Source organism: Lagenorhynchus albirostris, chromosome 10 (assembly GCF_949774975.1).
Source record: "Lagenorhynchus albirostris chromosome 10, mLagAlb1.1, whole genome shotgun sequence".
Taxonomy (NCBI): Eukaryota; Metazoa; Chordata; class Mammalia; order Artiodactyla; family Delphinidae; genus Lagenorhynchus; species Lagenorhynchus albirostris.
Genome location: NC_083104.1, coordinates 10,103,136 through 10,119,549, shown reverse-complemented (window position 1 = coordinate 10,119,549; position 16,414 = coordinate 10,103,136).

Genomic DNA, 16,414 nt, shown 5'->3' with positions numbered 1-16,414 from the left:
CCGTGGTACCCAAGTACCTAAGGGTAGACTTGATTCAGCCTCATGTCCTCTCCTGCTAACAGAGGCAGCTCAGAGTCTTCCAGGCCCTCAGATCTACTTCCAGAAAGGAATCCCAGGATTCTGGATTTGAGGGTAAAGAAAAAGTAACAAGCCCAATTTTGTCCATACTCCAAGGTACATTGTTAAATCCAGCTCTACAAGTAATGAAAGTCCTGTTTTGAAAATGGGGCACCCTCTTCCTGTTATTTGTTGTTTCACTTAGGTTGGGATTTCAGGGGAGCCTAAGCATCACTCCTTCCCTCTAGATTATGAACCAGTTTGGGCCTGTGGTCAGGTAAGCAGTGGGAGAGAAAGAAAGAGAGAGAGGCACAGAGGGAGAGAGGGGGAGAGAGAGAGAGACAGGTCAGTCAACTGAGGTAAAAATTACTTCATGCAACATTACATCAACCACATTAAACCATTTCCAGTTGGGACCCAATGACGCCATGTCCTCAATGGTTTATATTTATTTAATATGCATTTGCCTGGAAAATAATAATTCCATGACAAGCATAGTGCCAGACACAAGAGTTTCAACAATGAACACAGGAATGCATTCCTTAGTTTAATGGGGCTTATATATTTACAATCTAAAAGGAAGGATACATAAGTAATGTAGAATGAGCTTTATAATCAGCCAGGCCAGAAATCAGATTGTGATTCCATAAATGATTAACTGGGATAAAATACATTTAGTCGGTTATTTTCTTAATTTTTTATTATGATAGGTAGCCATGGACATTTTATGAGTATTGTTTCCTATTATAGAGTCAGAGCAGAATAGTAAGAAGTGAACTGGATTAGGAATCGAAAGACTTGAGTGCTCATTAAGGTCCATGAACAACTTGCCTTTTGCCTCTGTGAAGGTCATTAATTTTTCTATAGCTCTCTTTCCTGTCTGCATTTTGGAGAAATCCACAGTACTGTGGTGAAGATTTTGGGAGACTGTGAAGGTAAAGAATCAAACCTTGGTACATCCTAGCTCTGTAGTGAATGCCAGTTCCTCTTCCTTCTCTCCCCAGCCCAGTGTACTCTTTAGTCCTCTCCAATCTTACCACAACTAGCATTGGACTCTGGACTTTTCAGGAGGCAGGGGAGGGGTGGGGTAGAAGATAGAGATTATTCTGTAAGTGTCTTTATACAAGTTGCCAGTGGGGGCAAAATAGAACCATCCTTCCAGAGGGAAATCTCATGACATCTTCTACTTACGTTCATATACGTGGCAGTGTTTTCACATCTTTAGCTTCTAAGATCAGAAAATATAAGCTTTGCCTAGATTTTTAAGATACTTTTCAAACTCTAACTCATATTTAAACTAAATATACCAAGTTTTCACAGAATGGGGGGAATGTAAGTTCATAAGCAAACTATTTGTTATTCTAAAAAAAAGAAGACATTTCTAACATACAAGTTGCTGACATTTGCCAGTTTATTTGCAAAATACCAGTGTAGCAAGAGGGAATTTGTCTATGAATGTTCCACATAATGTTCACATACTGAATTCCTTGTGTTAAGCAACTCTAAAACATGCTTTCAAGTTTTAGGATCCCAAAGTTTCACCTGTTTTAACACACATTTCTTGATCCCCAGTGTGGAGAAAGAAATGAATCTATTTTGTTTGGAATTATTCATGATGCTCACTCAATTCATAATTCAAAGAGCCTGTTGAGAAACCTACACTTTCAGATATAATAGAACTTTATTGCAAGGTATTTCATCAGTTACATTATGAAGATAGATACTTGTTCAGATTATCCATAGCACTCTTTTAAAATAATAGTTACTGAGATTAGTTTATATTCCAGAACTTGTTCTAGGGTCTGTAATATAATTCAGTCTTCCCAGTAGTCCTCACTTCTGAAGTTGAGGGAATTACCACTTAATGAGTTAAGTTGATTGACCCAAGGTCACATGTATAAAATAGCAGAAAGAAGATAAAAAATCCTAAATTTCAAATTTTTTTCTTCCTACCACATCATGTTGGTAAGTACTTAGAACAGTGGACCCCCTACAGTAAGTTACTCCTAGAGGTCAAATTAAGTGTAAAAAATAATTCAACAGAACTACATACAGCTTACGGTAGTCGCATCTCTTCTCTTTCCAGATGCTCATTGATTCATTCTAAGAACTCTCTCAGCCCCTACTGTGTGCCGGGAGACAAAGCATGCACTTGAGACACAGATAAGCAATACTATGTTTGATCTTTAGCGCTCAGCATTCTTGCCCAACTGCTGGATGAACAGATACCTTCCAATAATAAATCACGTAGCATTAGTAAAAATAAGGAGATGACTTCTTGCTGTTTTAAATCACATTTTTGTTCGAGGGATACTTTAAGAAAGTTTGTTTCTTACAGTGAAGAGTGCTTATGATTCAGTAACTACTTGATCCTCTCTTCAATATCTTCGTCAAAATCAAGCAAAACAAAATTTACTCAGAAACTTTCAAAGTCATTGTGGAATGACCCCATTTTTATCAATCTAACCATCTCTTTATCTCTCTCTCCTTATCTATCCACCACCCATGCATTCATTCACCCCCCATCTATCCGTAAATACATGCAATATGTAAATAGATTTATTTCCTTATTTGCATAAGCAAGATCTGAAATGATGTAAACAATATTAGTAATTTTTTTTAAGTAGAGGGATTTTGTTTTTTCTACTTTTTTGTATTTTTATTGTTATGATTTTTTTTATTTAAGCAATTTTTACCAAAAAAGTGCTTTTAAAAAAAATACAATAGCATTCTGTATGGCCTAAGCATTCTCAAGTAGAAAGGTTAGGTGTGCTTTGAGACACTCTCTAAAGTGGACCACTCTACTTTCTGTAGGGCAGAAGGCTCTTTGAATTGGGGATGACATCTCTTCTCTTGGTTTCAGTTAGTCACCTTTCATATGTCATGATACCCATCTTGTTGAATTTTTATATACATGCACTAAAGCCCTGGCTTGGAAGTGAAATACAAACCCTGATCATAATCATCGTCTTATTTGTGTGTGTTGCAGACATACAGAGAAACAGTTTTATTATTAACAAGGCTGGTTTCCACCAAGGATACAGATTTTGAAATCTGATCTATGTTAAAGGATTTTTCGAAAGGATTTCTTGTTCTTAGGATTCACTGAAAAAATCTTAGTAGGGCTTCAAAATGGGGAGGCCAGCAGAGGATTTAGAGGGTTTTGATCTCTTGGCTCGCTTAGCTTAAGGCAGGTATTTCAAGGTGGGAAACTAATTAGGATAGGGCAAAGTTCATAATATAATAGTTTATCAGTGGTGATCATAGCATGATGAGAGTCTTGAAGTGAGTTTGACAAATGAGCTGTTTGCCCACATGAGGAATCTAAAGTAGGAGACGTTTTTGCCAAGGTGAGCAAACTGTTCAGATATATAGGTTTGTAGGAATTTACTAATGCAAACAGGGAAGATATCTGTTGTTTTACAATCTGAACATTTCTGGGCAATGTGCCAGGAACAAATGATTAACTCTGTTGACGGAGGTGTCCTCAGTTCACAGTCATGTGAGTTAAGCTGTGTGGATGCAGGTGGTCCCAATTCTCATACCTCTGTAATTTTCCTGCTTCCCAATCCAACAGAAGATTTCTTTTTTCTCTTGGGAGGTGACTCTTTCCTTTGTAACAAATTTGTTATATTCGAGTATAACTAGAGTATAACTACACTTAGCTGTGTCTTCTTAGAGGATAGGGGTAATGCTTAATTTTTATTTTTATCTCCACCCTTTAGACCAAAGCTTAACCTTATGCATAGATGGTTCTTCAAAAATTTTCTGTTGCATTTAAATTTGGTTACTTGCTTTGCTTCCCTGTGAGCCCCTTGTCTCTGGTTATCTCATATTCCTAATCTAGTCTTCCTTTAGTAGAACAAGTGTTTCTTGAGCATCTATTTTATGCCAAACATTGTGTGAATTCACATGTTCTTAAGCTTGAATTCCATTTGAGTCACTCTGAGAGTTTTAAAAATAAAATATTAAGGAGCTTTAAAAAAAATGCTAGCCAGGCCAGCTCCCAGGGTTTCTGATTTAATTGATTTGAGACATGGCGTAGGCATCAGCGTTTTTTAAATCTCTATTTTAATTTTCAGCCAAACTTGAGTGCCACATGATAGTTAGAGGAATCAGTGATGAAAAATGCACATGTGGTTTCAGAGAGCTTGGTGGAGGAAGAAATATTTTACACGAATACTCAGGGTAATAATTGTTTGGAGAAAATTACAGCAAGTACTTTAAAGGAAGAGTTTAGGAGAGAACTTACAGCATGGTTACCTAAATTTCCTAAGGGGTCAGAAGAGGATATCCTGGGAAAGAGACATTTAGGGTGAGACTTGAAGGATGAGTAGAAAGTAACCAAGTGGTAAAGGAAAGGAAGAAAGAAGGCATGCCTTGGGACTGAAAAGATCGTGATGAGTGAAAGGATCAGAGAGAAGGCCAGTGTGGGGAAGTCCAGTGAATGCAGAGCTCGTCGTAGTGTAATGATTGCGGTGAACTAAGCAGGGGCTAACTAACTCTATCGGGGCTTGTAGGGCAGTGAGTGATTTCTGACTTTATTCTAAGGGTAATGGGAAGCCATTTAAGGTAGAGACTTGATCCAAAATGTATTTTAGAAAGCTCCCACTAGCAGCAGATGTTGAAGGAATGTATCTGCAGGAGGGGAGATGGGCTCTGTAAACTAGGATGAATGGAGACTGTCGAAGGCAGAGGGGAATGATAGGTTTGGACAGGAGAGGTTGACGTGGTGATGGGGAAAAATGTAAAGATTTGAGATATTCTTTGGTGGTACAATCAATAGGACTTTTCAATGGCTTGAGTATAGCTATTTGTTAATAATTGGACTGATAGTGAATACCGCTGATTCTACCAGCACTCGCATTCTATAATTATATCACTTTAGTTTATTCAAAGAATCTTGAGTCACACACATTAAAGCATGACATAGGTTCATTTAAAGTTCTTGAGCACTCCAAATATTTCAGGCACTGGGTCATTAAGTCAATACAATTTTTTTTTGATGTTTTAGGGGAAGAAAGGAGCTTGAGAAACTATAACTCCTTATGAATATCTGAGAAAATTCAAAACTGTTTTTTTAAATCCAGTACCAAGAAAGCTGTCTCTTTTTCTATGTTCACATATTGAAAGTGAGCTGACCAGTGTGAGCATGCTAGAATGCTCTGCCTGAGTGATCCAGCCTTCAGAGAGTTTAGATTAATGAAGATCATTTTGCTACAGATTAACCTCCTTGGTTGAAGTGCTTTATGTTTCAGAAGGAAGCATAATGAAAAGGCCATCCTTCAATTTGTAGTAAGTATAAAATTCACTCTTTTCCCTGATATATTAATGTTCACACGTCTGTAGTGAACAAGATGATATTTAGTAAAACAAGTTAATATTTAACATAGAAACAATTTAGATTCACTCTGGACTCCCAAGAAGATTCATTACTTATATGTTTAAGTATCTTTACTTATTATTGTAACATCATATACATTTCCTGAAGCAAATTTTGAAATAGTATTTGGAAATCTTGCAGAGGTTGTCAAAGCTATATAGCTGCTGGCTAATATTGATTGCTTTACAAACTTTTACGAATTCCTACTCAAACATTTCACTAACTCTATTGTGGCCCAAGATTTCTGATACTCTATAAAGCTACTCTATTTTCTAAAACAAATTCTAGTCAGATTTGTAATTGCTAAGTCAGAAATGGAATTGAAATTCAGACAATAGCTATAATGATGAATATGTGTCATTATACATTTGTCAAAACCTATAGAGTGTACAACACTAAGAGTGAACCCTAATGTAAACTGTGGACTTTGTGGTGAAAATGATGTATCAGTGTAAGTTCCTCAACGGTAACAAATGTATCACTCTGGTAAGGGATATTGAACAAGGCTGTGCGAATGGCAGAGTGGTATATGGGAAATTTCTGTACTCTCTGCTCACTTTTGGTATGAACCTAAAACTGCTCTAAAAAATAAAAGTCTATTAAAAATATAGGTGAGCTTCCCTGGTGGCGCAGTGGTTAGGAATCCTCCTGCCAATGCAGGGGACACGGGTTTGAGCCCTGGTCTGGGAAGATCCCACATGCCGCGGAGCAACTAAACTTGTGCACCACAGCTACTGAGCCTGCACTCTAGAGCCCACCAGCCACAACTACTGAGCCCACTTGCCACAACTACTGAAGCCTGCACACCTAGAGCCTGTGCTCTGCAACAAGAGAAGCCACTGCAATGAGAAGCCTATGAACCACAACGAAGAGTAGCCCCTGCTCGCTGCAGCTAGAGAAAGCCTGCGCAGCAACAAAGACCCAATGCAGCCAAAAATAAATAAGTAAAAATAATGAAGTTCCCTTAAAAAAATAAGTAAAATATAAAAATGCAGGCACTATTACAATTCACATACTGTATGGAAAACTATGCTAATGAGATAGAAGTCTGGATGAGGAAAAACATTACAGAATACAGGTGTCCCAGTGGAAGAGTCACAGGGTCATCTGATCATTATGCTTTGGTATTGAAGCCTGGTATAACTGTGTGTTATGATACTCCTAGTCCAGGGCACGTTGCTTATTTTTGTCTTGGCACTGAATTTGTGTCAAGAAATGCACAATACTTTTAACCCCCTTGGAGGTACACTATGCAGTAGAACTATGTTATGACCAGTAGGAGAAGGTAGCATGGTGAATGTGTTTTCTGTGTGTGTGTACTGTGTGTGTGTGTGTGTGTGTGTGTGTATAAGGGGGGGGATGGAGAGGAGGGGAAGAGGGGAAGGGAGGGAGGGGGGGAGATTGATTTTGTAAAGATTAAGAGACAATAGACTCATGATTCAGTTTTCATTTCAAATCTCAGCTCTGCTGTTTTCTGCCCTGCTTCCTCAAGCAAAATGAGCTAAATTCACTTTAACTTTAAAATTGTGATAATATCACTACCTCTCGTATTGTGGTGAGGATTAAATGATAAAGTGCTTATATTTGACTTAGCACAGTGGGTGTCACAGATCAGTGCTGCTCACTGTGTGACCTTTGGTAAGTTCCGTAACTGCTTGGGGTCTCCAGTTCTTCATCAGAAAAGAAGGTCATTGCACAAAACTATGGGTTGTAAAATCCAGCTGTAAAATGCCATATGCTTTTCTTTGCTAACTGCACCTCAAGGGAAACAGTCCTGTGACCTATTTTCTCATTAATGCCATTTAGTGAACCACAGGACTAAATATTTTACTAAACTGGAGAAATCAAAACATCATTTTTTTTACAGGTAGGTTTCCATTTTCCCTCTGAAAACCCGGCAGATGTTGGAATATTGAGAACATAGAGAAGACAGTTTCCGTTACATTTCCTGCATGGTAGTAGAGGGAGAACTTATTCTGCTCTTACACAGATATTTGTGCAAGTGTTGTCGGCCAAATTCTAAAACCACACATGGCCCAGGACTAAGATTGCCAGATAAAGTTCAGTAGCACACTCCAGCATATTTGAATTTTAGCTAAACAAGTGATTTTTTTTAGTATAAATATTTTCCAAATATTGCATGGGACAGTCACTAAAAATTATTCTTCGCTTATCTGAAATTCAGATATGACTGGGAATTTTGTGTCTTTATTTGCTACATCTGATGACCTTATATCAACAAAATTCACATGGCTATTATTTTAAACTTCTACCAGAAGGAAAAGAACCACAAGTATCTTCAAATCTTTCCTCTCCTCCATATTCCCACAGCCACTTGGTTCAGGGTCTGCTGTGGACTAAATGTTCTTGCCCCCCCACAGTTCACATGTTGAAGCCATAGTGCCCAGTGCAATAATATTTGGAGGTGGGGCCTTGGGAGGTAATTAGGTTTAGTTGAGGTCATGATTTGGGTTTGTCATGAGAGATTAGTGTCCTTTTAAGAAGAGAGTCTCTCTCTCTCCTCCATGTGAATGTACATTGAAAAGGCAGCCCTCTTCAAGACAGTAAGAAGGTTCTCAGCAGGAACCACATCCTCCAGCCTATTGATCTTGAATTTCCTGCCTTCACTACTATGAAGGATAAATGTCTGTTGTTTAAGCCACCCAGTTATGGTATTTTGTGACAGCAGCCTAAGCCAACTAATGTTCACTGAATTGTCTCTAAGGCTAAAATGCTCAGTAGTTTCCTAATCTCGTTAGTTTCATTCTTCCATTTGGTTTGATGGAACTTTCTAATAAAACATGCTACGAGGATGAATTTTATCAAACTTGTATAAAATCATATCACTGTGCTGCTTAATATCCTTCAATCCTTCCTCCTCATCTTCCAAATTCATTACTGGCGCATAAAGGTTGTAAATGGTTATGGGAGGCCATCACTTTTCAGAGGTTTACGAGGTAGTCTTTGAAATGACAAGGTTTTTATCCAGGGTCTGCCAGTTCCTACCAGCTATCTGTGTTAACCTCTCTGTGCCTTAGTTTCCTCACTTGTGAAAGGAAACATAACACTACCCAGTGTGTGTCTGTTGTGGTGTCTGAATGGATGAAATATATTGGTAGGTTGGAAATACTGAGCAAGAACTTGGCACAGAGTAAAGTCTTAAGAAATATTAGCTGCAATGTAATTTTCATATTTTAATAATGTCATATAATGTCATTTCCATAATGACTTGGCCCCTTCCTCCCCTCCTACCACAAGGCTGTACTTTAAAAGTTCATCTATCTTCTATGCCTGCATTCCTGGAGCAAGTATGCATCTGCGATACCTCTCATCCTTTGCCAATGCTGTTTTCTCTGCTTGGGATGCCTTTTCCCCTAGAATTCACTTTTCCAGGCAGCTCAAATATCATTTCTTTAGGAAATCTATCCTTGACTTACCATGAATAGTAGTTCCTATCTAAGCTGACAGTGCCTGAAATGTCTTACTAACCTCTAAACTTATATATGAGGTAACTAATTTATTAAGTGCTTCCTTGAAAATGTTCATTTCAGCAAGTCATCAGCAGAGTAGAAAATCCTTTGTCATGTGAGTTCCTTAGAGGGAGCGCCTGAGTCAGGGATTTGGGTGCACTATGATTATGGAGAATGTGCTTTTTCTGAACCACTTAAGAGTGAGGAAAGCAGGATAGGGAAGAAATAGATGAGAACTGATGTGGTCTTACATACAGTCTTGCTTTAGTCTAGGGGCGAGGGGATATTCTGGAACATAGCTTGTACTGGAGTTGTCCCACCTGGAGGTGGGAGTCTTGTTTAACCTGACAAAAGGCATCTCTCCTACTTGGCCAAGGACAGTTCTCCACAGAAGGTTACAGATTTGAACATGACTTGCAGGTCTTCTGGAGGATGAGTGCACTTGTCTGAAAAGAGTATCTGCACAGGCACCAGATGTCTGCTGGTGTCTTTTAACTGGAGAGGACTTACAACCCTTCAGTTTAATACCTTTGTTTTTCTGCTGAAAAACAAACGATTAAGTGATCTGTCCATATCCAATTGTAAATTAATATCTGTAATTAGAACCTAGGTCTTCTATTTTCGAAGCAGGAGCTCTTTGCATTACAGAAAAGATCATTTACTTCTCTGTATTTTCTGTTATTGAATGGGACTGCATACCCATTTATTCACTGCAGTGACTGGTGACTTTACTGAGATTCTGGGTCGCCAAGGCATGCTCGCTGACCTATTTGGAAGGGACAGCCTATGACCATGACAAAGAAACTCAGCTACCTGATTTAAATGAGAGTCAAGCTCACAGTACACATGAAAGGTAGTTTTAACTTGTTATTCTAAGGTTAACACCAACCACGTTAATGAGATCCAAATTGCATTTGTTGAGTCAGAGAATAAAGTGGTGTTTAGGTGAAAAGAAAATTGTTAAAACTGACAAAGAGAGCTAATGATAATGGGATGCTTAATGGTGTGATGGAGGAGAGAGACAGCTGGAACACTCTCTTAATGGAAGTTCAAATAATTTTTGCTGAACTTTCTCCTAACTCTTTTGCTCTTGCATTATGTATGTTTTATCACACTAAAACTCTGAGCATAGTGTCTAAGCCTGTATTTTGAGATATGCCTTCAGACACTCTTTAATTAGTTTTGAGGTTTTGTTATGCATAAGATCATTTTCCTCTTTAAAATAAACACAGGTAGGGCTTCCCTGGTGGCGCAGTGGTTGAGAGTCCGCCTGCCGATGCAGGGCACACGGGTTCGTGCCCCGGTCCGGGAAGATCCCACATGGCGCGGAGTGGCTGGGCCCGTGAGCTATGGCTGCTGAGCCTGCGCGTCCGGAGCCTGTGCTCCGCAACGGGAGAGGCCACAACAGTGAGAGGCCCGTGTACCGCAAAAAAAATAAATAAATAAATAAATAAATAAATAAAAATAAACACGGGTAGTACTTATCAGAATGTACAGATGGGAATGATATTAGTGGAAGATAATAGTAGAAATGACAAATCCTAATTGTTCAGCAAATTGTTAGATTCATTGAAATAAAAAGAAAAATCACTTTCATAAATCCTTGCATCGGTGGGAGAAAATATCCAAAACCAAGCAATATAATATTCTGTAGAACGTAATTTGTCTTATTGTATCTCTCTTTTTTCGTAAAATAGCACGACCTATTGCTTTTCTCAGGCACCACTACCTCACCCCCATAAATTTATTCTTCCGACTGTGTGTCTTTCAGTAAACCAACCTTCTAGTGCTATTTAAATATTCCAGAATCAGGGGTGGGCTGAACTTCTGGCTGTGTCACACTGTAGCTTATTAGCTGTATGACCTTGCAACTTCTCTGACCCTCAGTTTCCCTTTTATACATACATAGATAAAATCTCCATCTCAGTATTATAATAAGGACTAAGTGGGTTAGTTCATGTACTGGTCTTAGTACATGGTAAATTTTTATTATTTTGAAAGAAATAATTATTAGTATTGATTTAATTGTAAAATATAAAATAATACTAGTATTAGGAAAAATGATTAAATTCTGCTTTAATCTTGGAGAAGGAAAAACTGTCTAATTTTGACTCAAAATGAAAAACAATAAGAAAAGAGATGACATTACACTTGAAAAAAAGAACGTTTAGTTGACAAAAATTAGCATGAACAAAGTTAAAACAAACAAGCAAATAAAAAATGACGAACTAGAAAAAATAATTGTGGTCAGGGAATACCTGTATTCCACATGCATCACTTCCTTTCCTCCATGCTTCTTCCTACCACCCACGTGCTTCTCTCTTCCCTCTTCTGTCTGCCTGGAACAGTCGTGTACATTATATTCTTCTCTTTGTAAAGTGACTTGTGTCAACCTCTTTTCTCACCTGGATATCCTCCTTCCCCCCAGAATAAACTAAATTGGTAGGTGTTTTATAACTAGCATGCCCTTTGCCCTTGACTCAAAAAGTTTCCATAAATTTGGACAGTCTGTGTTAGAACTCCTAATTATCAAGGATGTGTGTCTTTCCTCTGGTCTGGATCCATCCTTGCATAGAAATAAGACAATGGTTGGAGGAAAAGGGAAACAAACCTTCAGTACTTCTCCTAGAAGCCATGAGAATCCATACACCTTCAGAAATGGAATTTCCTCAAGTAAAAACCTAGACCCAAGTAGCTCCCATGTTGGGTTCTAACAACTGTTTCCTTGATCTTGGTTGCTCATCTGTCATCTTCCTGCTTCATGGGGTAACATGAATTAGGGGTTCAGCTTAAACACTGCTCAAATAGCACTTGTATCCATTTCATTTTAGTTTTTTATTTTTCACTTGGTCCCCTCATTTTAAATCTGCATTTATATTCATATTCCAGCATGACTGTTCCTTGAAATAATCATATGCTGACTTTGTCTCCAAGATCGAACACATGCTGTTCACCTGATCACGTGGGATTTTGGTTGCCCAAGTACCAAAGATGGCAGAGAATAAAGAACCTAGCCTCTAAAACATAATTAGTATCAGCCTGTCAAATTTCCAGTAAGATGCTTAGGGAGAATAGAGAGGAAAATAACATTTACTAACCAACTATTTGGTAAACACTGTTAGGCAAATAAAATTACATTTTAGTGCATAGAAAACTTTATGAGAATACATTTTTGTTTACAATTTCCAGGTCTAAAAAAGTCACAGAGATTAATTTGTTTGATTATTTAAATCAAATATTTTTTGAGTTCCTATCATGTGCTAGTTGCTCTTCTAGTTGATGGGGATACACCAGAGAACTAAACAGATGAAGCTCTCTTAATTCTGTAGAGTTTATAATATAGTGGAGAGAGGCCCAGTAAACATAATATTTACATATATATTAATATCGTGTGGTATGTAAAGGTGATATGTGCTAAGAAAAGAAAAAGAAAACTTAGAGCAGCCCAGGTAAGGGAATGGGGTGGGACCACGTTGCAGTATTAAGTACGGTGGTCGGGGGAGACGTCAGTGGCAGGTATATGAGCAGTAAGCAAACACTTGAAGAAGATGTGGGGTTAGCCCTGCATTGGTCTGGGGACGACTGTTACAGGCAGAGTCCATTAGGGAAGAACTCGTGCGTTTGGGCATGGCCGAGGAGGCATGGACGAGGAGGAGGGTTCTGAGAGTAGACTATGGAGTGAGGGCGAGAATAACAGCAGGGGCAATGATTAGAAATCAGTTAGGTAAATTCTCCATGTCACACGGCAAGAAGATAGCAGAATTGGAATTCAGATCAAGATTTTCCTGACTCCCAAACTCCAGCTCTTGCACAAGGTTGGATCATAAATTCATTGTTCTTCTTTTGTGCCGAGAAGTTTTGTGTTTCAAGGTTTATAGTGTTTGAGGTGGGGAAGGATGGGGATACTCCTCTCAAGACTGAACCTGCCCCTGGATTCCTTTTCTCTTACCTTCCAACTGCCCTCTCCTTTCTCTGGTTTTGAGATTCTGAGATTCTGAGAAAGGGCCGTAGACATCTCTGGAGTTGCTTTTATCTTCACGTATTGAACTGTATAACAATCGAATTGATTTTGTGGAGCCAAACGCAAAGGTTTTTCCCAGTGAGAGAAAAATGAGCTGACTGGTATCTGGGTCACTTCCTTTATTGATATCCTTAACGTTACAAAATAGTTTAAAGATGGGTGTAGATGGAATTCAGAAGGAAAGCATGAAACAATTGACTTCAGCAGAACATCTCTAATTATGGCTTTAATTATTATGTAATGGAGTTCTGACTGATTTCTAATATAGCATAGATGTGGGAGTTTCCTAATAAGATATATTCAGTACAGGAATTCTTAATATTCATTGGCATTTAAGATAATATGTAGTTCTCAATCTCTTTGTAACTCACAGGCCCACGGTCCACAAATTAAGGACCATTCCCAAGAGATAGTTCTGGAGAGTTCATAAATGTCCTGTGTTGTTTGTGTATGAGCTCCGTGAGATTTGCATGTTTGTGTATACTCAGTGTTTTGGGGGATAAGGTTCACAGATTTCCTTGGCTTCTTGACCCCAAATAAGATAAAAATCACAGATCAAATAGTTTACTTATGACTCACTGCTTTGTGAAATATAGTATTTTAGATTTTTGTAGTACCTCACAATTTACAAAACATTGATATATATTTTACCTCATTGTTCAGAGAATCCTGTTCAGATATCACTTGCTGAAGTCTTTTGGAGTGGGGCAAATTATAAGTAACATAAGAAAAACTTGACTACTTGGAAGTTTTGTTGAGACCAAAGTGTTTATGTCAGTATGATTAAATTTCCTGAAATAGAAAACCAGACTCAAACTAGTTTAAACATTGAAGAGAATTAGGTCAGATAATTGAAATGTACAAAGATAAGGCTGCTTTTTAGGTGTGGCTTGATCCAGAAGTTTATTGTGTCATTAGGGCTCCAGCTCAGCAGTTCTTTTGTCTTTGCTGCCTCAGTGGGTCAGCGTTGTGCTCAGGCTGGCTCCTCTGATGTCCGTAGCAATTCTACACATCATGTTGTCTCCGCACAGTGAAGAGGAGGAGAACTTCTTGATTGTAGTGTTTCCGGGACAGCCCTGAGATCCACTCTGTCGGGCTAGCACATTCGTTCACATGCCATCTACCAAACTCAGTCATTATGACCAGAGAGCACTGCATGTGCTCATGGACTTGACTAAGTCACACACTCTCTTGGAGGAGCTGAGAGTAGTCATTTCCCTGGGGCCTTGTGGGCACCAGGATAGAGAATTAGTGGTCTTAGGAGGGGGAAAAAGGTATGGAAACTGGGAAAGTAGGAAGGTGGTCACTACACTGAGGCCAAAGGCACATGGAAAACACAGTGTCAACAGCAAGGATGTAGGAAAAAAATCCAGTGACATAAATAGTAGTGAGGCCATGTAAAATGGGAAAACAGAAACCGGGAGAGGTGGAATAGCAGCCTGAGTGCACACAACTAGTAAGAGGAGCAACTGGGGCTGAAACCCAGAAATTCTAACCCCACACCTGTTGCTCTCTCTACTATGTACTGTTACTTCCACAGAGAACCACGTGCTTAGACTGGATAGTCTGCAGAGCAGCCTCGGCTGTGACCTTGGGAATAAGCCAAGGGGTTATGTATGGCATAGAAATGGCAGCTGCTAATTTTAGTTTCAGTTCCAGATATGGGGAGAGTTCAGAGAATGGTGTAGTTTTCACTTGCAGGACACAGTAATGCTTTGCACTTCTCAGAGTTTTTTCAGCTGAGACTGTCAAAGGTCCCTGTAGAGTTGAATCATCTCCTAGTCGATAATTGAGGAGCCAGAGGCAAAGCGATCAGAATAAGCCAATCCACCCCTAGGGCTACCCAGATGGCCTTGGTCTCCAATGCGTGGTTTATGTTTGTTTTCTACTGTAAATAAGTACATGCACACAGGAGCCTGAGACTCCAAAGACCAGGGGTGTCCCTGGGAACCACTGATTAACTTTTCTGTGGCTGGAGGAAGAAAAGGGAAAAGCTCAATCGCAAAGTAAATTTTTACTAACGTGATATTATTGAAAAGCACCCGTGATTCATGCCTGATGAGTTCTGCACTGGCTCTGGAAGACTATGACCTTAGGCTTTTTCCTTCCCTGTAAAATGAGGTGTCTGGATTAAATCACCAGAGAGGGCCTTTTCAGCTTTAGTATCTTACGTTCTTTGTTTGGGATCTCTACCCCCATCTAGGCAACCGAGGTATGGAACAAATGATGATTGAAACCATTAGATGGCATTAGGTCAGTGCTCCTCATATGTAATGTGCAAATATTGTCAAAATGAAAGATTCATTGTCTGATTCATTGGAGTTGGAGGGGAGCCCAAGAGTCTGCATACCTAACAAACTCCCCTTTGATACCAGTGCTGCCCATTCCCAGTTCATACTTTGCACACTAAGAGTAGAAATGTTTAGAGTTCAGTATGTTTCCAACGAAATCCATCCAGGGAAGGGAACAGATGAGGAAGGGGATGGAAGAAGTGGTGACTCTGTCAATTCAAAATCATAGCAGTCACAAGTCCAGTGAGAGTCAGGACCTATAGCTTAAAAAGTAAAACAATACTCTGGTAAAAGCATAAGTCCAAACAAACACATCTGTAGGATTTAGTTAAATGAATTATGGATGCCTTCATGGCTGCTTGTAGTTACAGCTTACGAGGAGAACCACATCTGGTTCTCCTTTAATCCACACAACTCCATTTGAGAAATACGAGGTAGGTTTTAAAGGTTTCCTGCACTGGATGCACAAGGGCATTGGGCGTCAGAGGTTTTCTTTTTTAAGTGGCTTAGGGTTGCATTGCCAGTTAGAAATGTATTGGAACTTCCACCAGGATCCCTAATTCCTGGTATAGGACTGTTTGTATTACAGGGCATGTTCCTCAAACCAAGTCATTTCCTCTATGACCTACATTTTTTTCCCTTTTCTTTTTCTTTTTGCTTTGATGGAATCATTATATTCCTACAATGAAATATAAATTACTTTCTTTTAAGTAATAACCCTGGTGATCCTGAAGCTCTTTGTGTGGGTACCCTTCATTTATCTTTCATTGTAATTTCAGTAACGAGCATAAAAATATCTGAACAAAAAATTGTGTGGAAATACCAGCATAAGATCTAGAAGTGACTCCTTTCACAAGCCGTCTTTATTTACCCCTATTCTTGTTCCCTGGGTCATTGACACCCTCACAGTTAACCGAGTTACAATCCATGCTTCATATGTTCCCTCTTGCATAAGTCTCAATAATAATAATTAGAGCTTAAAATAAATTCATATCCTAGAATGAGTGACCTGTCCTTTATTCACCAGAATGAAGTATGGTTCAAGATTCTCAATTTCTTCATCACCATTTTTATTCTGCACATCCATTTTGTTCTCTGCAGTGGTTTATCGACCCCTGTCAGGTTGAAAAGAAGCAGATAGGACAAGTAGCCACCCAGGAGCTGGGCAGCATGTGCTGTGTGAATGCCACCT